Source organism: Scatophagus argus, chromosome 18, assembly GCF_020382885.2.
Source record: "Scatophagus argus isolate fScaArg1 chromosome 18, fScaArg1.pri, whole genome shotgun sequence".
Taxonomy (NCBI): Eukaryota; Metazoa; Chordata; class Actinopteri; family Scatophagidae; genus Scatophagus; species Scatophagus argus.
Window position 1 is genome coordinate 12,570,634 of NC_058510.1, and position 21,379 is coordinate 12,592,012.

A 21,379-nucleotide genomic window follows, 5' to 3' on the forward strand; every position below is an offset into this window, starting at 1 on the left:
CCCACTGGGACAAAAACAACTCTCTGGTCAGTTTCAATCTCTGACCGATACCTGAATGGAAAAAAATCTGCTCGAAACATTTTTTTCTTTACATGCTAGGCAGGATACATCTGTTATACGTCAAAAATGTCTCATTCCATTTTTTTATGTCTAGCAGGCTAGAAAATTAATATTTGCTGCTCTCCAGCATGAAAGAGGGAAGATATTTATTGGAGGATCGATGGTAGTTTTCTTCAGTATTGTTCCAATTTCCTTTTGAGTCACGGAGGTACTCCAATTGATATAGATAGAGATTAAACTGGTTGTCCTCACACACAAATTTTCAGCTAAAATGACAGCCTTGTGTTTTGAATGAGCACACAATACTCTTCCCAAGGTCTACAAATTTTTTGGTCTGCACATGTTCTTGACACAGCCACTGCCTTGACACGTCCAGTTTAGTTAGGATGTTCTGCCAGATGGATGTCTTTCACAACTGGTGTAAGTAAGTTTTGGCCTGCTAAAAGGTTGTTTTTTGTTCTTGTGTGTGTGTGTTGGTGTGTGTGTGTTGGTGTGTGTGTGTATGTGTGAGTGAGTGAGAGAAAGAGAGAGAGAGAGCGTGTGCATGTGTGTTAGAAGAAATCCTTGCTTCTTTACAATATGCCTTGAAACACAATGTGCAAAAAAAACCAAGACATCTTTTCTCCGAATCCAGTGTTGCCCAGAGCAATGACGGTGTTTGCTTAAGTTTTATCCCTTTTCTATTATTATTTATTTCCACTTACATAAAAGATTAAAGGTTATCACAGCCATGGCTAAGCCACTTTTCATGGCTGGGGAACATTCTCTGTTGTTGAATCACAATATTGTCATAAACACTTGACAATGTGAAATGCAGCACATCCCTGCAGTCGATGTGAATACAGTGTTGTCCCAGGTGACCAATTTATTTATTTTTGTCCCCAACATCCACTTAACATGAGTATATAGAGTTTAAGGTAGAATTTAAGTGCGCTACTTGTGTACTCTCATGGACAGATGTGGGTGTTATTTAACTGCACAATAACAACAGGTTTTAACTTTGTTCAAACACCTTTGATACTTCTTACTTGACATAACTGCTTGTTGCACACTTACCAGTGCATATGCAGTTAATTGCTTTCATCTTATTTTTTCAATGTCATAATTCTTCTCATTAAAAACAGCCATGCAGACACGTTTCTTGTGGAGACATTAATAATGCATTATCACTCGACAAACTTTAGGGAAATGTTCTGTACCTTGACCATTTTTGTCAAGCTTACTTAATTGTTAAATATTTAAGATGCGTATCCTAACATAAGGTTGTGTCACTAAACTGACACGCATCCAGTTTAAAGCTTATTGCCCTTGTGAGGCACTGTGAGTTCCACAGTGACAGTGCTTGCTTTGCAGTCTGCTCGAGCATCTGCCAGCGTATTTGATGGCACATCAGAGGACACAGTAAACATTGACAGAAACATCTATCTTCCCGGCAACCTGTTTTTAAAGATTTATCCCAGTTTGGATGCTAGCTGTCATGAATATAAAAATGCAGTGATCATTAGCAGCTGTGTCAGGTGAGAACGCCACAAAAGAATTGTGGTATATTGCGTATTGTGATTACCTCGTCCACTTAAAGCAGATATTTGAAATTAACGCCCACTCTGATTATGATTACAACATAACAACAAATTAACAATTTAAGCACTTGAAACGTAATGACAGGAAGCCAATCAAACTGTTACTGCTTAACCTTGAGTTAGGCTTCATGTCAGCAGTGCAGTAAATTTATATTATTCATCTAAATAACAAGGGTGAAGCTATCTGCAAAAAGCATTATACATAATATGTGATATCATGCATGGAATCTCCTCCGTGTCTCATTATCAGAGGCGGTTCAAATATAAGACTTATGAGTCAAACCTGTGTCTGTGTCACGTGGGTTTCATCACTGCCCCGTCCTATCAGGAGTAGGAGTCTGTTCGCTTCAATGATAGAAGTAAACACGAGCGCAAATTCTAACCGATCCTCTCTCTACATAGTCACCGAAGTAAATATTGCACGCACTATTCACAAGCCACATCAAAAAATAAAACTATGGTCAAGCCACAAAACGCTATTCACTTTAAAGGTGCTATAGCCAAACTGGGAACATACCCACATGCTGGGGCACAGTAACTGTCAGTGTGTATGCACAAGGCTCAAACACCCAGAATGGACCTGGTGTCCTGAGGCTGTGTGTTAGAGTACATACATACTCTGTGTATGTGTGTGTGTGTGTGTGTCTGTTAACAGGACCTAAATGGGTTCTGCCTCCATTGGCCCACATCTGTGACTATAACAAAGCATTCTGTCTTTTCCCGAAGGGTATTACATACCACAGTGGCATTAGGGACAGACACCCGAGAGTGTTTGGTGTTTGTTGAGTAAATGACTTAGTTATCAGTTTCTTTTTGTGAGGAATGTTAAATATAGTGTTTAAGACCTTGGGAATAAGTCTATTTAAAAGAGCAGTACTTAATAGGCAATGTTGTCTTCATAACTAAATTCATCTCCTGCCACTCTTAAAAACACATTGTTTTAATCAAAAACACAACATTATACCTCAGAGGCCTGCAGTGGCAGATGCATTCAAGATCAGTCACGTATCATCACGTTTACACACACACACACACACACACACACACACAGTTGTGTTTCCTTCTATTTGGGGATATCACATAGACTTACATTCATTTCCTGGATGCTTAACCACCACCTAAGCATAACAATAAACATTACTTTCCTAATCCTAACCTTCACCTTAACCTAAAGCTTAAAGCTTACCCTAATATTTAATGATTTATGTTGTGGGGACTTGAGTTTTGTCCGCATTAGTAAGGCTGTTTACTAGTCACAATGTGACTAGTAAACAGCCTTTTCTGTCCCCACAACTACAGGAATGCATGTACACATACACACACATACCAGATAGATTAACAAAATAAAACTAAATAAACACACAAGTATTCTCACACACACTTAAGGATAAAAGATGAGGTGTATACCAGGTGTCTCCGCCTTCAGTTATTCACATTGAAGGGGTGCACATCTGGAAAGGTGTTATGATTTAATTATTACCCTAACTCTTTTAAGTTCTACTTGGCATAGCTCTGCTCGGTTCAGATCGTACAGGTGACTCAGTGCAGCTTTACCTGCAGCCCTCTTTGGCAATACTTAGACCAAGGTTACTTCAGCAAGCCTTTCACATTGCTGATATAACTTATGGTTCATTTTTTTTGTAAAAGACAAATCTTTTCTGCAGCTCAAAGGAATGACAGTCATCTTGACAGTCTCAGTGAGGCTTTGCCAAATATAATAAGCACATACTGTACTGTACTGACTGAGCATTAGTGGAGCTGGACCAGTAGTTTTCTAAAAACTAGTTATTTGATGATGTCATGTTATTGTTGTTTCCAATTTAATTTCAATTTGCAGTCATCCCTGAATGAATTCCAAATTGAAGATGTCAGCTGAGATCCAGACACAGCGCCTGGTGTATGTTTTCTGTTCGTATGACAGTGTTTGTCTCAAGATCTTCTGAGTTGTCATTTTCGCCATATACAGTCAGTCTTCAAGGTTTTGTTTGGCTGTCACATTGTATTAAGTCACCACCAAAACACCCCCATGGACTTCGATTTTTCCATTCAACTGGTATCTGTTTGTTCAGTCGTGTTTGCTCGTACTCTAACTATCATCATTGATTTAGAAAGTACTTTATGACAGGTGCTTCTGGACATGGTCTTTTTCATTAATTACACAAAGATTATAATCAAAATATCAAAAAATTCTGTCTATTTATAAGGAAGGATGGGCAGAGTTGTTGAAATTTAAAAGCATGGACCATTTTTTTATCTGCAGGAGTGAATGAATTATACTATAGCAAAATTGTTGAGCAGCATCTTGAATGTATAATTATATATACATCTTATAACTCAGTGGTGATCAGATGTATGTGGTCTACGATACTACTACTAAGTTCTGAGTGTATTTTTGTTTTCTGCTCCTAAGTGAAGCATAATCTGCACTGACAGCTGTTTGAATGGCACAAACGCTCTACTGTCTTTATGGTTTTAACTTATATCTGTACCTACATTGATTGATCAGCTCCCCATCTGCCTGTGAGCATTAGATTCAAACAATGTTGATTTTTAACCAAAAAAAAACAAACAAAAAAACGCATGTTCTTCATCAAAAGTTATTTATAATCCATCAGAAGATGAATCATTTTGTGAGATACGCTACTAGAACATAAGAAGGGACAGCACATGTCTGTTACTGTGCTGGAAATACAATTCAGAATAACATTTTTGTGAACTCAAATGGAAAACTAAACAGCAAACCAAATCAGTGAGCTGAAAGAAGCACAGAACTGCAGATTATGATGATGATTACTGATTAATACTAATAGTGCTTTAACAGTGCGGTGAGTCATTTTAACTTTCTAACAACAACACGGTTCATCTTAGCTTTAAACCCTCCCTTAAAATACGGCTGTGTTTAAGAAGATAAAAGAGGTGTTACAAAAAGTCAGAATATAAAAAGCAATCAATTGTGAGATGCAATTAATAATTACAGCAGTTGAAAGAATGCAGTGTGATATGTACCTGTGATGGCTCATTTCAAAACAAGCATCTCATCTCTGAATACATTCAAAACAGAGGCAGAGCTATAAAAATATATTCTTTCCTTCCTTGGTGTGTTTGTTCAGGGGTGAGCAGTGGTACAGTCTACAGTCTGTCGAATCTGTGATGACAAAGTGGCTTAGGAGGTTCATGACCTTCTCCGCAGCACCATATTCACTTGCAAAGCTGAACTCCCATTTGGTATTGCATCATCATTTGTTTGCTTATGTTCTGTTTTCCATTCATTCGTTTTTAGTCTCTTGCATCTGCTCGCTTAAAAGGGTCCTGTATTTCAACCTTCAAAGCAGGATAAATGGTAATGTTAATGATAAATGTTCAGGGGAGTATTATGTTCTTTATTATGTTCTGTGAACAAAAATCATAATGGTGAATCATTAACAGAGAAGCCCTGATCCTGTAAGTTTCAAATTAATGAGACACTGTCATCTGAAAAGCAGTGCAAAGAAAAAGTGCCAATGTTCCTGCTTGTGTTGCGGTTATTCTAACATATTCATAATGTAATCTAGGGCAAAAAAAAAAAAAAAAAAAATAGGAGGCAGATGAACAGCATGACAGTCTTGATCTCTCACCCCAGAATCACTTCTAACACCTGATCGCGTAAGACGTCTGCAGCCCTTCTGGTGGGTTTGGCTCTCGAAAATGGGGCTTCGAGAGGGGAGGAAATAGTGCAGAGCACGCGATCCATTCTGTCAGAACACAACCCACTGTATGAAATAGACAAGGTGGCAAGGAAAGGAGAGAATGAGAGAAAGAGAAGTGGGATGTAATTGATGGTGTAAAAACGTATGATGGGGTGAGCATAAAATGGGGCAGAAAGAAAACGCCACTGTCATGGATCACAGGTGGGGGAAATGAAGTCGTAACACTGCCAGATACACCCATTATCATGAAAGTAGTTCCATGCACTGGTTGAAAAATGCTTCATTCTGATGCAGCACATTGCTGTTGTCTACATTGTCTGGGGATTGTGAAAAAAAAATTTGTTTTGGAGTCAGGGGCCTATTCAGAATCCAGTGGATGAACTCAAAAATATGTGACTGTCATGATGATACCGAGGTTAATTTTTCTTAGATTTTCATAGATTTTTTTTTTTTTTTTTGGAGTTGATTAACAATATAGCAGCAAATGCAGGACTGTGAGAACAAAGTCTGTATGTACTTTACTTGGGACTCAGCATTGTTTCTTCAGGTATCACATTTTATGACTTAGTATTATTTATATATTAAATTTATTTGGTGTAAAACAAATTTGGTAATTATAGCAAGTGACAAAAGCAGGATCATTGCCAAAATGAATGTAAAAAAACAAGCACAAGGACAAAAGTTGCCGTCCTGTGTTTTCCACTGTGTTGTGCTGTGTTTTCTGCCAGACCCTACAAAATCAGATCTAAGAGGAAGTCACATGCAATGATGCCACTGTATCGATTTTAATTATCCCATTACTGAGCCTGGAGGTCTTATGAAAACAGATAAGCTAAAGACCTCCAACTAATTACATACGAAGCAACATCATGCATTTATTTTGCTGTTGATTAAAGTTGCTTCGATTTATGTTAAATAACAGTGTGATTCAAATGCAAAACATATTGGCACTGACAGAGAGGGAACCGAATGAGTGAAAGAGTCAGGGAGAGAGAGAGAAAGAGCGCTTGAAACACTGACAGTATGACCACACTGAGCCGGGTGAATTTGAAAACCTGTTTTTTTTTCGTTGTTTTTTAGCCCCCTGTCCACAGGTTTTCAGACTGAAATTTACGCTGTGTTGGTGGTTGGAGGTTTGCTAACCATAGAACAATAAAATATTTTATAATATTATAGAGACGGAATTTATGAATCTGAAAAGGGATTGAGGCGCCAAACATTTTAGCACAAGTTGTGATGATCTCAGGGTAAACTGCAAAATTACCCAATTCACGTCACTGGGTTTATTATTTGTGCTGCCATGGAGCACAAGTTAAGCCAGGTTTAACTTACAGTGTATCTCCGGGGATGGCAATGGCAGGGTCTCAGTTGGTTCTCTACTTGTGCCCAAACTAAAATATTGCCATGTAATCTTATACAGATATTCAGAATTCCCAGCCAATTTACCAAGACTTTGCCAATCCCCTGACTTTTCCTCTGGGCATGAGGTTGACATTTGTAGTTTTGAGTGAAATGTCTCTGCATGAGACTTGGTGCAGATGTATGTGTCCAACCTCAGGATGATTTGTAATAACCTGTAAGTATTGGACTACCCATTCCCATCAGTCTCAGCTGTAATGTTTGTGTAATGTTAATCATCAAATATTAGAATGCTAGCACAATAGCTGATATGATGAACATGGTAAACGTTATACCTGATAAACATCAGCATGTCAGCATTATTATTGTGAGCATGTTAGCATGCTGACAGTAGCATTTAGCTCACAGAGTGGTTAGCATGGCTGTAGAGCCAATATGGTTTGCAGTATGACTCAGAATTTCTTTGCTGGAGATTGAGGTTGGCATTCTTGTTGTGTAAATTCTATCTGCCTCAACAACACAAATAAAGGAGTTATAATTTTTTCTGCATTGAAAGTATTGGTCTGAACACTCTATATGTTCCAAAAGAAAGAATGTATAGAAACAAATCCCAGAGTCTCTAGTGTAAGTAAAGATAAATATAAAAATAAAAATGCTACCTTTGTGTTTTAGTGTATACAACAAAAACTGAGCTTTTGGAAGACTTTGACAAATTTCTGTCACTGATTTTAAATGTTAACCTGTATTCATATTTAGTTTGTCACATAAATTTTTATCAGACCTGAAAATGCTAATCTGACTGGCTAGTCAGATTGTCATTTTCACAGATAAACAACATTTTCAGATTTTGCTGGCTTAATGTGGACGCAGTCTCAGATGAGATGTAGGGACAAAAGGCACAGAATGTGAAAGAGGGAGGAAGAAAGACTGTGAGAGAGGGAAAGAAATAGGAAGTAGCAGAGTGGAAAGGTGAAGGCGTAAAGCATGAATGCTTCAGCACTGCTGCAACCACAAACAGTGCTGACCTGGAAAGCCTCTGTGTGGTGGAAATCAGCTTTAAGAAACCCTTTTAGAGACCTCCTCAGGGGATTAATACTGTTTTGGTGTTTGGGGTCTCTCTCTCACTCTCTTGGTCTGTTTGTGTGCATGTGTGTGTCCATCACGTGTAAATATGTGTGCGTGTGTGTGTCTATATTATGTGTTGAGATGACCATGTGAAAGACATAAAGGGAGTATACAGTGGATTTCCTGTACCAGACACTGTGCATGTATGTGTGTGTGGGAGAGAGTGAACGGAAAGGCCAATTGGCGTTTTAGTATTATGTAGAGGTAGAGATGCGGGGGAAGTGGAAATTTCAAAAAATTCATTGGTTGAATTAAACCTCCATGGGCAGAGTACAAGAGCCATCATTTTTTAGAGTATACACTAACTACATCTAAATGGAGGGAAGGAGCTCTAGTCTAAACATAAATAAAAATGTCATGGCAGGAACGTGGTTTTTCATTCCCTTCATGATCCACCCCTCCCCATGTGCTGGACCACTGGAGCACACAGAGGTTAATAATTGCAGTACTCTTAACTGTGACAAATGTTAATTTAATGGATAATTAATTCTCTTTTATGATAACTTGGATATGATTTAAGTAGTTTTGGAAATTATTTCTGTGATAACATTGTTTTTAGTACAGTAGTTACTGATGTGTCAGAGGGCAGCAACATGACTTAAAAGACCTTAGAGGAAGCAAGAAACATGAGAAATCATGCAACTGTATAGCTTAATAAGACATTCTGACAACTTATTTGGAAGACAGAATGCAAACAGCAAAATCATGACCTAATCTGTGTGTGCTGTGAACATCTATCACATTGTGGTTCAACTCTGAAGCAGGGGATATTAGAAATATTTTAGGTGCACCCACAAGTTTGACATCTAAATAAAATAAGTTTTTCAAGTAAGTTTTAGCTTGTTTACTGTCTGTCTGATTGGCTGGACAATTAGGTTTCTTTCACCTTTTGTACATATTACTTTTTGTATGGTCCCAAAACACCACCAATTAACTTTGATTAGTGGAATGTTATTATATCTGATGAAATGATCACCAAACTTATGAAAATAAGATCCCAGTTGTAATAAACGATAATTAATTACCTTTTAACTAGAATTCCAATCTGCAAGAGAAGGAGACAGAGCAAAGACAGGGAGATAAAGCGAAAGAAAACCTTCTTGTGTATTCTTTCATAGTACTTCTTATCAGCGCTTCCCTAATCATTGGACAGGGGATGGACATGGTCCAGTGAAGAGCTAATTATCACTGACAACAAACGACACATCAAACAGGTATTATGTGAGCTGCATGAGACCTGCCACACTCAGCGGATCTCAACCAACTGTCTTCGCGACTCTGTATGCTAGATTACTTTTGACAGAAAACATACAAATAAAACATTACCAGGGCTTACAGGGAGAGCCTCGCAGAGATACCCACTGAGTAAATTATTCATACATTGACTTACTGAAGGAATGAAAGCTTCTGTCTTTCCTCTAATCCCCAGCAAAGCTTTCGGTAATAGTGCAGTGCTCAAGAGTTGCCTCTCACAAGGCTCTATTCATCAAACTTTCCAATGTATGAAATCAGTGGCTGACAGGCTTTTGAAATCCTGCAGCTCCCGCATTATTATAGCGTTTAGCCTCAAACAGGCTCTCAATCTAATGACTTCTCTGCGATGGTGATTGCTTTGATTTTAATTGGGATGTTCTAGGGGTGCTGCTGCTTCTAATCCAGCTGTCTCCCACCAGTTAGACAAGGGTTGCTCACCGTGAGCCTTTATTCCCACTCTGAAACCCATCACAGGATAGTTATGGTTGCCCTGTTGAGTTTAGTGATGAGGGAGAGGAGGAAGGAGGGGTGCCATATGTCGCAGAGGGGTGCCTTGTATTTCCCAACGAAGTCATGAGTAATTGCTAGATGAAATATGGAACCTATTGATGTGGTGAAACTCTCAAATGGACAGTGTCCTTGGTCTATGGAGATGCGGTTATGGTATTATTTAGATTGTCCTTCCTTGAAAGACTGAGCCATGATCTCTTTGGGGAAAAATAAAGAGCAGGAAAGGCTTACCTGGTATTTATCTCCACAGACAGTTGAGGGATCACACTACTGTTGAGGGTTTTATGTGCCAGTCTCCTGTGCCAAGAATCAACTTAACAGTCACTTCAGCAAAATTCCTTGAAAAAGCCAAGGGGACTTCTTTTTTTTTTCTTTCTTTTTTTTTTAAGTTTCTTGGGTGTTTTTTTTTTTCATCATTTTCTTTTTCAACTTCATATTCTTTATCTCTTTTCTGCGATGGACATCAGAAAATATTAAAAATTCATATATTGTTTAAAAGTATAACACCTAAACGTAACTGCTCAGGTATTTTAAACATATTTCAGTTGGCCATATTGTGGTGTAAAAAAGAGAAACTAGTAAGAAACAGAGTGAGGAAATACAAATATATTCCAATCTGTGAGCTCAATCCTGCCAACAAAAGTATGTCCTTCTAAAGGCCTTCATGTCTAGACTGAACCTGCATCTAATTTTTATTATTGTCCCCTTGTAGCAACTTGAATGATGTTTTCTGAATAAAATATGCTGAACAATGAATTTCAGATGTCATTATGAGTGTGTGAACAGAAGGCTGAGAGTTATTTCCTTTGCCCAAACGGTTATAATTCAAAAAGTTCTGCTGATTATGCATTTCCATTACAAAGTCTGGAATTACCTATAGATTAAAAAAAACTGTATAATTTAGACACCAACTATATTGACATCTCCACCAACCCTGGATGGGATCAGTTTTGGTTGTGCGTGTGTTGCATCTGTCTGCAGCTCATCTACTACTTTGTGCGTATTTATGACCGTATATTCAAAAACATAAAAAAAAAAAAAAAACGTAACTGATTCACAATTTTTGAAAAATTTCATGATGTGTGTTACTACACAGCAAAAGGCATTTCTGATAGTCAGCTGAACTCATATGTCGCAGGCCACATATCAACCTTTGTCATGTCTCAAAAAACTGATATCAGTAGAAAAGTTTGCACTGCTTTTGAGTTGAAGAATTTATGAATTGATTCTATTCTCTATATTTTATGATACTGTTAACTTGGGCGTAATACTGGTGAGGTGAACCCAGGACATTCAGCTATAATTCCATTACACTATTCCGTGCATCTTAAATTAAACTGAAACTATAGTATACAAAAAAAAAAGTTCTTTCAAAACTTTGCATATCTATGCTGGTTGCATCTGGCAGTTGCAGTATGTGCTTCACCATCTGTTACCTCAGATATTTTGCTGTTGTCTGTTTCAGACAGACACACCTGGCAAAGATCTGTTAGTGAGTGTACTCTTCTAGTTAACATTTGAAATGTTTTGGCCCCAAAACAAGAATAATTATATTATTTAAACTTCTATTTCTTAGTGTCCCCATAGTGTTACATGACAGGGGAAACCAACAAGGTAATTGAGTTTTAAATGTTTGGGAGCCAGTTTTTAATTTTGACCATCTGCAATCTACTCAGGTATTAGACTGAATAGGTTTGGTCCTGTTATTTGTCAGGCCATGATATTTCAGCTGATATTCTGTGATCTATTTCCTGAAATACCAACTCTCAACTAACTTTCGATTTCTATTTTGCAATCTTGAGAATAGTTTCACTGAAGCAATACACCTGTTAGTTCGAGGTTGTTATATTACTGAGCATGTAACCCGTTCTGGCTTAAATCAGCACAGATTTTGAGTTTTCAATTTCTTTTACCAGTGACTGGTGATGTCTTATATTCTTATTTAACCGTTGCTCATAGGTATTTTTGCCTGTTTCTGCCTTTTCAGTTTTTGCACTTGTTGAATTATGCACAGCACTTTGTTCCCCTTGTACAAAAAAATTACATTTTTTGCTAAGCCGTCACAGAGTATAACTTGTATTTTTCAAAGAGACCACTAAAAAAACATTCAAAAATATAAAGTAGTTTTAAAAACCATCTGTCTGTAGCTTTTGTGGCAGGCGTTTCCAAAGTTTTGAATGGTGCTGACTGAAAGACTGACTTTTCTGTATTCCATATGTGTGTAAAGAGTAAACAGTGTGAGAGCGAGAACATTATTATTATTATTAGTAGTAGTACTTTTATTATTATTAGAGGCATCAGTAGTAATAGTAGTGGTATTATCACTGTAATTTGTCATGTCTATTAGTGGCACCCAAACTGTTGGAGGAACGTGCCAGTGAAAGTTAAAATATAAAGTATGAGAGTATGAGACATATTAGACATTGTAATGGTATAAGTTTCTCAGCACAAAAACTAAAAATGGAATCCAGGGTGAGTCTGCACCTGAAATTAGCTCTAGCTGCAGGTAAGCCCTGCCACTGTGAGTCATTCTCTGTTGAGTTTGATTTGCCAGACTAAAGAGCACTGATGGATGGATACCCAGAGACACATATGACTGATGGTGATCCGTGTCAGTAGGTTGTCGACCATTTTTGGCTCATGACCCCAAAAAAGCAAATGCACACCAATGTAAAATCTCTGCTACCTTTAACACTAAATGATGATTTTTATTTTTCCAACAGAGACATGACTTTATTTGACTAATTATTGAAATAATCCCTGGAGGCTACAGGTATTCATTATACTACAAGAACAGGACATTTATCACAAAGATTTAAAAGTTGATAATAAATTTATGGTGGAATTGTATTTTTTAAAATGCTATCATTCATCATGTCACACTCCCAAAAATCACCTTTGCATTGTTCTAGATTCAACTGCTGAAATGGCTTTTTTTGTGTTTTTCAACATTCCCCGAGTCAAATGAGTACATATTACTTGGCTGACCTATTAAAAAATTGAGAAAAAAAAAAGTGAAAAAGTGAGAAGATTTATAGGAAGGATAATGCCAGGCTTTGTGAATGTTTCTCCTCTGAACCTCTCAGTAAGCTTTGACAGGGGCCTCTTCTATGTGATTCTGATTCCAAAAGAGGAAAATGTAAAGCACTGCATCTATTATTGAACAACATCCCAACCTGGAAAGGCTTGCTGAAGCATTTACATTTTATGGTGTCTGTCAGTCACTTTCATAAGCAGTAAGACCCAAACGTTGTGGATCCCCAGGGCTCAAAATCACAATTTCCTGCTGCTTGTATTGCTATGCAAAACAAGTGGTGCAAAATCTTGCATTTAGCATCATTTCTTTAAAGAATAAAATGGGGAAATTTTAATTGCAACAGACCTTCTTGAACTTCCCCTACAGCTTTGCCTGGGGTTAGACGTCATTTATACACGCGGCTCAGGCAGGTCATGAAAAATGCTATTTGATATCAACTTTATTTTGCACTGTTTCTGATATATGCGGTACAATGCTGCAAGTAAGTCCTCAGTGCATACTATATCTGCTCCTGCACTCGATGGCTCCTACTGGATGAGTCCTCTAAAGTCTATAATAGGGGATGGTTTAATGATAAATGACAAGGACACACATGGCTCGGAGGAAGGTGTGGTATAATTTCAATCATTCTTGTAAGTGCTTCAGTTGCCTGTGAAACTGCCATACAGTATTTTGCTGTCTTATGGACCTGGAGTGATCTGAGTGGTCAGTAACCTATTAGGATAAAAAGAAGAGTCCCCCATTGTTGCTGAAGAATGTTCTTTGACAGCAACATTGTGTTTGCCTCCCATTTTAATTTGTACGTCTTCTCCCTCAGAAGATTAATTGAAAATAGAACCACCACAATGCTTTCAAGGTTAATACAACACATGCTCAATTAAGTGTGAGGAAATATTCAGCTGTACTGTATTTCACAAGACTTTGCTGGCAGAAACCATACTATTTTCCATGCTTCCTAATGATAAGCTTTCTCTCCCCCAGTTATTTGTAATTAAGTTTCTTCTCAGTGTTTAGTTAGAAAGATGTCAAAGAGGAGAACGGAGAGGGGAGGAGGGGGGGATCTAGTGAGCTCGGGGATGAAGCTGCCCTATTCCTGAATAAATGTAGAGGGTGAACAGGCTTAGTGAATTTCAAAGTCACCCAGGCGGCTTAATAGCTTTCCTAAATGACTCAGCACATTATTTCCAGTTGTACAGTAGTCCATTACACGGTGCGTTACCATACCCATACAGGGTTAGGACTCCCTCCGTCCTGTCCTTCTGGCTCAAGCCTGGCATGTGTTCAACAAACCACTTGAGCCTGAATGCAAAATTAAGTCCCTTGGCTATAACTTTAAGGACAGTTCAGTCTTTTTAGTGCTTACCCAGGAGCCTGGAGCCTGTCAGTGACACCCATAACCCTTTGCACCGCAAGCTTTGATGGCAAAAGTGATAGCTAAAAGTGTATTGCATTGGCCACAGGCATGGATGTGGATGGAATGAGACAGAAAGAGGGAGATAAATAGAGGAGGAGGGAGCAAGAGAGAGCAATTAGTGGTGCTCTACAGCATAATCCCTAGGAGACAAGGCCCATCAATCATGTTACTAATCCTTTGTTTCTCAATAAAGATAACCATGCTGCAGGGAGTTAACATTTTCTTAATAAGTCATCCCACTATAGTACACCTGAAATGCCAGACTGGCCCAGAATTATCCTTATCCTTTATGCATGACATTGAGTTGATAAGACAGCAGTGAGACATGCCCAATGAGTATGTTTTTCCTGTTATTTTGATAATAGAAGAGCTAGGAGAGAAGTCTGGTGGTTAAAGAAGAAAAAATGTGATCTGGTCAAATCTCAGGTGGGTTCTTTTTCCTCAACAAAACCTGCAATCTAAAAGACAAAGGAGTTTGTTTGTTTGTCGTCATTGCCTTCTGAAATGACCCATATTCTGCAACTGCAACCCCCATGGTTAAGGTTTGGTTATTTTTAAGTTACCAAAGATGGAGACTGAGAGGCTACAGGCATGCTAGTGGCTCCATGAGGCTGTACTAAGTTGCAAGAGTACTGAGGAAAATGCTAATGCTCAAAATAAAAGCAATAACATGCCGATTAGCAGAAATAATGGCAGTTGACCAATAACATGCTAACGCTTGCTAATTAGCACTTCAACACAAAGTATTGCTGAGTAAGATGGGGGTGTCATGAGTTTAGCAGCTTTTTAATCCTTAAATAGTCAGTTGAAATTAAAATTAAAATTTCAACCTGTTGATAATAGGTGATGATGATGATTATGATGGGTCTCAGGCAAATATGTTTACAAACAAGGTCACATTTTAGTCAAATTTGCAGACTTTTTTCTTCACTCTGAGTCTTTCTAGGATGTTATTGTGACCAAGTGAAAGGTGCTGTACTTTCAATAAAATTCTAAATTTCCAAGGGTTTTAACATTAGTAACATTTGAAAAGTGTAAATACACAGATGAAGAGGTGGAAAGAAGTAATATCCTGTATTAAAGTCACAAATTCAAATTTGTGACCACTTTGAGCAAGTCACTAGACCTCTACTTAAAGCTGGCTGTGGTGGGTTTTGGCTTGCCAACAGTGATCATTGATACTTTATGGTTCTATGAATGGGGTATTGTAGAATGAAAGCATATTGCAAGCTAGCTTTTCCTGGATAAATCATAAGAGACATTGCAAACTTTGACTAAATGAAGGTAAAACATTGTTAACTGTGTTCAAATATCTGATCAAATAAGTTGAGGTTAGATTGAAGATCTAATTGCAAGCTGTACCTTTAAGGCATATGATCTGGTATTACACAGTGAACAGTTAGCTCAGATATTCATTATGACAGCCCAAAGGCACTGCTTCAAGAATGAACCACCCTTCCGAGAGCATAAAGGGAATGCCAGGAGGCAAATAGCATATCTTTTGGTTCCTAGACTCCCAGCTAATCTTGCATGTTTTTTGTTGAAATAATAACATTTTCTCAATGGGTCCATGTGGCCAACCTTTGTAATATCAAGTCAGCTCCAAACTGATTGAATTCACTAGTGACCTTGAAGCCATTTCTTTGTCCGATCCACTCTGCTTTCCTCTTTATGATACAAACTAGATCTATCCATCATGTTCTCTTGTTCACCTTTGTCTCAGAGATGACATTTTTGCACCCTGTTTTCTCCTCTTTTTTTCCCTGTCTTTCTATCACCCCCCACCCCCGACCCCATCATTTCAGTGGTCTCTGGGAGAAGTCACCATGGACGTGTTGGTGTGGCTGTGGCTCTTTGCTGTCATGGATGTTTCAAGGTCAAGAGTGCTTAGCTGGATATTATAGAGACAGATGGATGTAGAGACCGAGTGGGATGGCAACGTAGTGCAATTATAACCCGTGCCCACTGTCCACCACACACACACACAGTCACGAACATCACGAGAGGAAGCGAGACCAACACAGAAATCTGGTGAGAGATCATTGATATCTCAAAAACTCTGGTGAGACAATCTAATATCAGCATGAGTGTAAGTCCACAACAGTTAGAGCCCGCATGCACTCATGTACAAACAAATGTGTGTGTACATGTGCGCACACACATAGCACAGAGATTGTCTGATAGGAATTGTAATGGCTCATTAAAGCCCCAAAGTGATCCTGTGGATGGTTCCAGGAGGAGGAAAACAGAGTGAATGATTGATACAGTGATACAGAGTGTGCTCCCTCCACCAGCCCATTAGGGGTGATTTAGAGGGACTGCGGAGTGCAACTGGAATAGAAAAGAAGTTTCTTCCTTTACATTTCTGATTCCGACCTGCTTTGTGACTGATTGAGAGAGTGCAAGAAAATGACTATGTTTTTTTTTTTTTTTTCTGCCATAAGATCTCACCATTGTTCCTAATGGAATTTAGGGGAATGTGATGGCAAAGGTAATAACCATGACATAATAGGTGGTGCAAATTTAGGATGTGGTACTCTCGGTAAGCCTGTCTAATTGTATTTCAGGATGTCCTGTGAGTTATGAGCGGTACAAGGTCATGAAATGACTGTGCATCACTGTTGGTGACAAGCCAAGGTGGAGTGAAATAGTAAATGGACCAAGAGGAAATATCAGTCTGAAAGAACAGTACATGCATGATCAGGGCCTCCTGTAATTTGCCCTGATTGGATGTTAGTCACTATCACTGATGATCATGCAGTGAGGCAGACTTTCTGGTTTGATCAGGTTATGAAGTTACAATAGCGCATACATTTACCATGAATTGAGCTTTAGCTTTTTGTTATTCTAAGCTGTGTCCTTCTTAATATGCACTACTAATAGATTTCACTGCCTCATAACTCAAATTAACCATAATATGCATGTGGGGAGGTGATACTATTGTTGGTCAGTACTAATGAGTAAAGGATTACTTTGCCCTGTGCAACAACTCACAGTGTTTGGCATTTTAAGAAGCTTCCAATCCCCTCGTTCTACCTACTTGGTTTTCAAGTGCTCAGCATTGGATTACAGTGCTATTTCCACTGCAGCACCTAAATCCTGAATGTTCTTGCCATAAATGCAAATTCCAAGCAGGTATATAACAACAGTATTTTCAGGTGCAGTATTTTGTATTATACTGATACACAGCAAAAACTGCTAATTTATCACCATTCAAATTTTACCCATACATTTTGTATCAAAATAGTCCTATTATTGCCATCATCTCAAGATCACAACTGGGTTATTGTGTTGTCTTAATAAAGCCTACAAAATAGTTTATTATAATTAACTGAGTTCATATGAAAAGAGTAGAAGATAATAGAGTAGACCAAAACACACACACACTGCTCTGTGGAGTAGGTTTGGGAGATTCAAAGCATTACTAAGGAAAACGTTCTTACAAAAAATTGCAAAAGGTCATAAAATGTTCACATAGTTTGCTTTGCCACTCTCAAACCCGCCCCATGTGTACGTCACTCTTGTGATTCATACGAAGTCGTTATCTGAACAAGTTTTGTTTTCTGAGAATAATGAGGTAAATTATATCATTATCACAAGAAAACAAGCTTTGTTATCTTGATGTAATGCAATAATTAACTTGTGATCTTGAGATAATGGCATTAAAAAAAATAATCGAACCTATGGATGTTGTCAGCTTCTGTACACAAGCTTTTATAATATATATCAAAATTAGCTATTTTATTGTCTCTAAAAAAAAATGTGTAACCAGCACCAGACATCATTTAATATTGGTCTGATTTCTTTGTCACCAGCATGGAAAAGAAATTAAAACAACAGAAACTGAGGATGTACAGAGCAGCTGGTGCCTCTTAAGTCGTGTGTCATGATCAGTGTTAGGGGATGGATTTGAATAGGGAACATGCTCTTTAAGAAGACAATTTCTTTACAGATGTCACCCTTGATTTAGTCTCTGATGGCTGATTTTGAATGGATTCATTGACATAAAAGAGAGGAAGACAGAACTAATTCCTGTATATTAAGATCATATACAAAAGAAGGTACTGCAGAGCACACAAAGGGGAACAGCGTAAATAAAGGCAAAATTATGCTCACATGCCATCCACTCTTTACCATGACATATATCCACGTGCCAAGCATGTAGCCCAATGAACCTGAAGACAAAGTAATGTCTTAGACTACTGCTGACAGTGAAATTTGTAATTTAAAGTAAATCACTTGAATTACTTGCTAATTATTCACAGTTAGCCAATTGAATCATCAGTCTTCAGGAGGCCTGATTTTAACAGTGATACTCATAAAAATGGGAATCTGTCTCAATGGAGATCACACGGCTGGGATCAGGCATTGTAACGCATGATCACACAGTGACCCTTGTCATTATTTACTCATGATGATAGAGACGCCCACCATACGGACTCCCACGTGTGTTCACATGATTGTGGACAAGAGAAGAAACAGTGGTGCAGTGAAATGGAGACCAGCTCATGCTGAGGCAATTGAGACAGGAAATGGGGGTCAGTGCGGGGTCATGGCATCCAAACTCAGCAATCTCAGGATTTTGTATTTCCCACAATACCTTACTCACCTACTTGCTCCTTCTGTCACATACGTACACACACAGAGACACACATCATGCCTCCCAGTCCTTTATCCCCTGGAGGTGAAAGTGTGATATCAACCAATCTGTTCCAATCACCCCCATAACCCCAACAGTCTTACCAGCACCTCCCCCGATCCTCACAGCTCCTTCCTGTTCCTACCCAGTGTGTGCCACAGTCGTGTGATCGCTACACCAAAACACACTGCAGTGAGCATTTGACCAGCACTTGGAAAGAGGGTCAGAGACAAGCGTTAAGTGAACCACGGAGGGACAAGCAGCAGACGCGAAGTCCTGCGTGGACTTCAGTTTGACCGAAATGAGTGTTTAAAAGAACTTAGATGTCATTAATTATCATTCAGCACATTTAAAACAGGTGGCAGGGGACTCTTATGTATTCAGATTTGCCAAGAGCTGATACAAATAGTAGTGGACACAGATGAGCAGGATAATATGTCAGAAACAGTGGTAGTCCCATCTCTTTGCTGCTCTCATTTTAAAGTGAAATGTGTGGAAACTCATCTGACCAGTGAGGCGCATTTTGAGGCAAAAACTGTGACTACTTAGACAGCAGGAGGCCAGCAGGGTTGAGAAGCATGTCATTTCATGTGTTGCTGTGAACATCCAGAGATTTTGCCTTTTCTTAACCAACTTACAGCAGTTTTTATTCTGTCCATTGATGATGTTCTCGAAACTTTTACATCCTAATGCAGAAACTTTTAACCCAAAGCCCATTTCAGTTAGCTCATTCACAACTTAGCCATAAATTTCAAGGGAAAAGAAACACTGAGATACTATCACTTAATATCACCACCTTGAAATTAAGAATTAATTATTGCAGATAAATTAATAAATAAATCGATTTCTTTAATTTTTTTCAGAGGTTTGTAAAGGTAGTGGTAGTGAACAGTATATTGGTATTATATTCCATATTTAACAGTAAGTCCACAATCAGCTGAATGTATGTATCAGCAAGCCAATTCATAAATTTAAACAACTCCTCTGTGAGAACCATGGGAGAAGTGATGAGAGGAGCCGCACAGAAGGGAGGCTGCTATAAAGGCGATGAAGCAGAGCTCAATTTGGACATCAAACACAGCGGAAGAGATGTGAAGGCGGTGGCACGTGGGTCTGAGATGTCAGGAAGGAGCAGTGTCCCGACTCCATTTTCACCCCTCCCATGGGAATCCCACGCATGTTGCAACAATGTGGCAACAGACTTCATCCCATTACCCCTGAGGCTCTTTACCCTCAATCTGCTCTCGTCTGGAAAACTGACAACTTGACTGTATTGAACTTGTTCAAAGGGTTTCAGGGTTCCAAGAAAGTCTTGAAGGATGGGAAATTAATCATGTCGGTGATTGTCGATGTTTATAGAAAACCATTTGGGAATATCTGGGAATGCAGCAGTAGAATGAATACATAGTACTTTCACCTGCAGAAAGTATAATAGTAATTTTGAGTTAGTTGTAACTGTTCATGTGTTCTTGGCAGGAGCTAAATGTGTGTTATTTCAGAGCATTTGTATTCATTGTGGAAGTTGTGCGTTCAGGCACTCCATTCCATGCAATGAAACAAGAAGAATCCAGCAAACAATTAGCACGTTAGCATTGTGAAAGGTGATAATTGCAAATTGTAAATTGCACTGTAATTGTTTTTCCCCATGTTCTGGAAAAGTGTGAGAGAGTTGTATGTAAGCAGAGGAGCCATTATCACTAGCTGCATGATAAATGGAGATGGCCCAGGGATGCCAGATCTATAAGCTTTTTAATGATTGGTAAGTCATGGTTTCCGGATAGGAATGAATATGGAAAAGATCTTTATCCCCGGGTGGACTCAAGGTCACCACTGATCTCCTGTCCCTGGGGTGCTTACCAGGAACTTTTTACAAGGTGCAAATGATACCTGCTGTCGTGCTGGATTTTGCCTAGCCAGCATGGTAGCATGTGACACAAGTCAAATCATTTACCACAGTTTTTCACGTTTTTTCAAGGTGGAATTAATAAAATAGACTAAGGAGACCAACATTCAACATATACTCTATACAGTGCTGCATTCAGAATGCTCTGGTTAGTGAACTGATGTAGGAAGGATTCAGAGCAATGACTGTATAGGGTTTCTCATAGACCACAGTCACATAGAGGACAATAAAAAGGCAGTACTGCATAGTTTCTCAAGCTATGGTCAGCTTGTTGAATATGTTTACAAGGCAAATATTTATGGGAATGTAAAGTGTATTTGCACGGCATCACAGTGTTTCACATAATTAATAGAAATCCTGCTTGATTCATTTATATATCACAGATCACTAATTAATTAACGACAGTGTGATGTAAATGTGTCAGATTTAGCCAAAAGGCTCATTGGGCAGGTTGATATCATACATTAAAAGAAGCAAACAAGCAAGAGAAAACATCGCTGAAGAGAAAATTATGATTATAATTATGGAAAAACATTAAAAAAAAATAAAAATCACGTTCCATTATAAATTAATTAAATCACCATTCCTTTTAATTAATTTTCAGTTTCTTTCAAACTCTTGAAAATAGAAATACAAAAGTGTGCCATGTTGGAAGTCCCATGACAACCTGACAACTCAAAATGGGGTTATTAGAATTTTAGGAGCTGAAAATCAGGTCATGGGCCAAAAAAACATGAGATTGCTATGCTAATATGTCCCAGGTGAAGTACATTGATATTGATCTACCTTAAAGGTTGAGTATCCCTATAAGG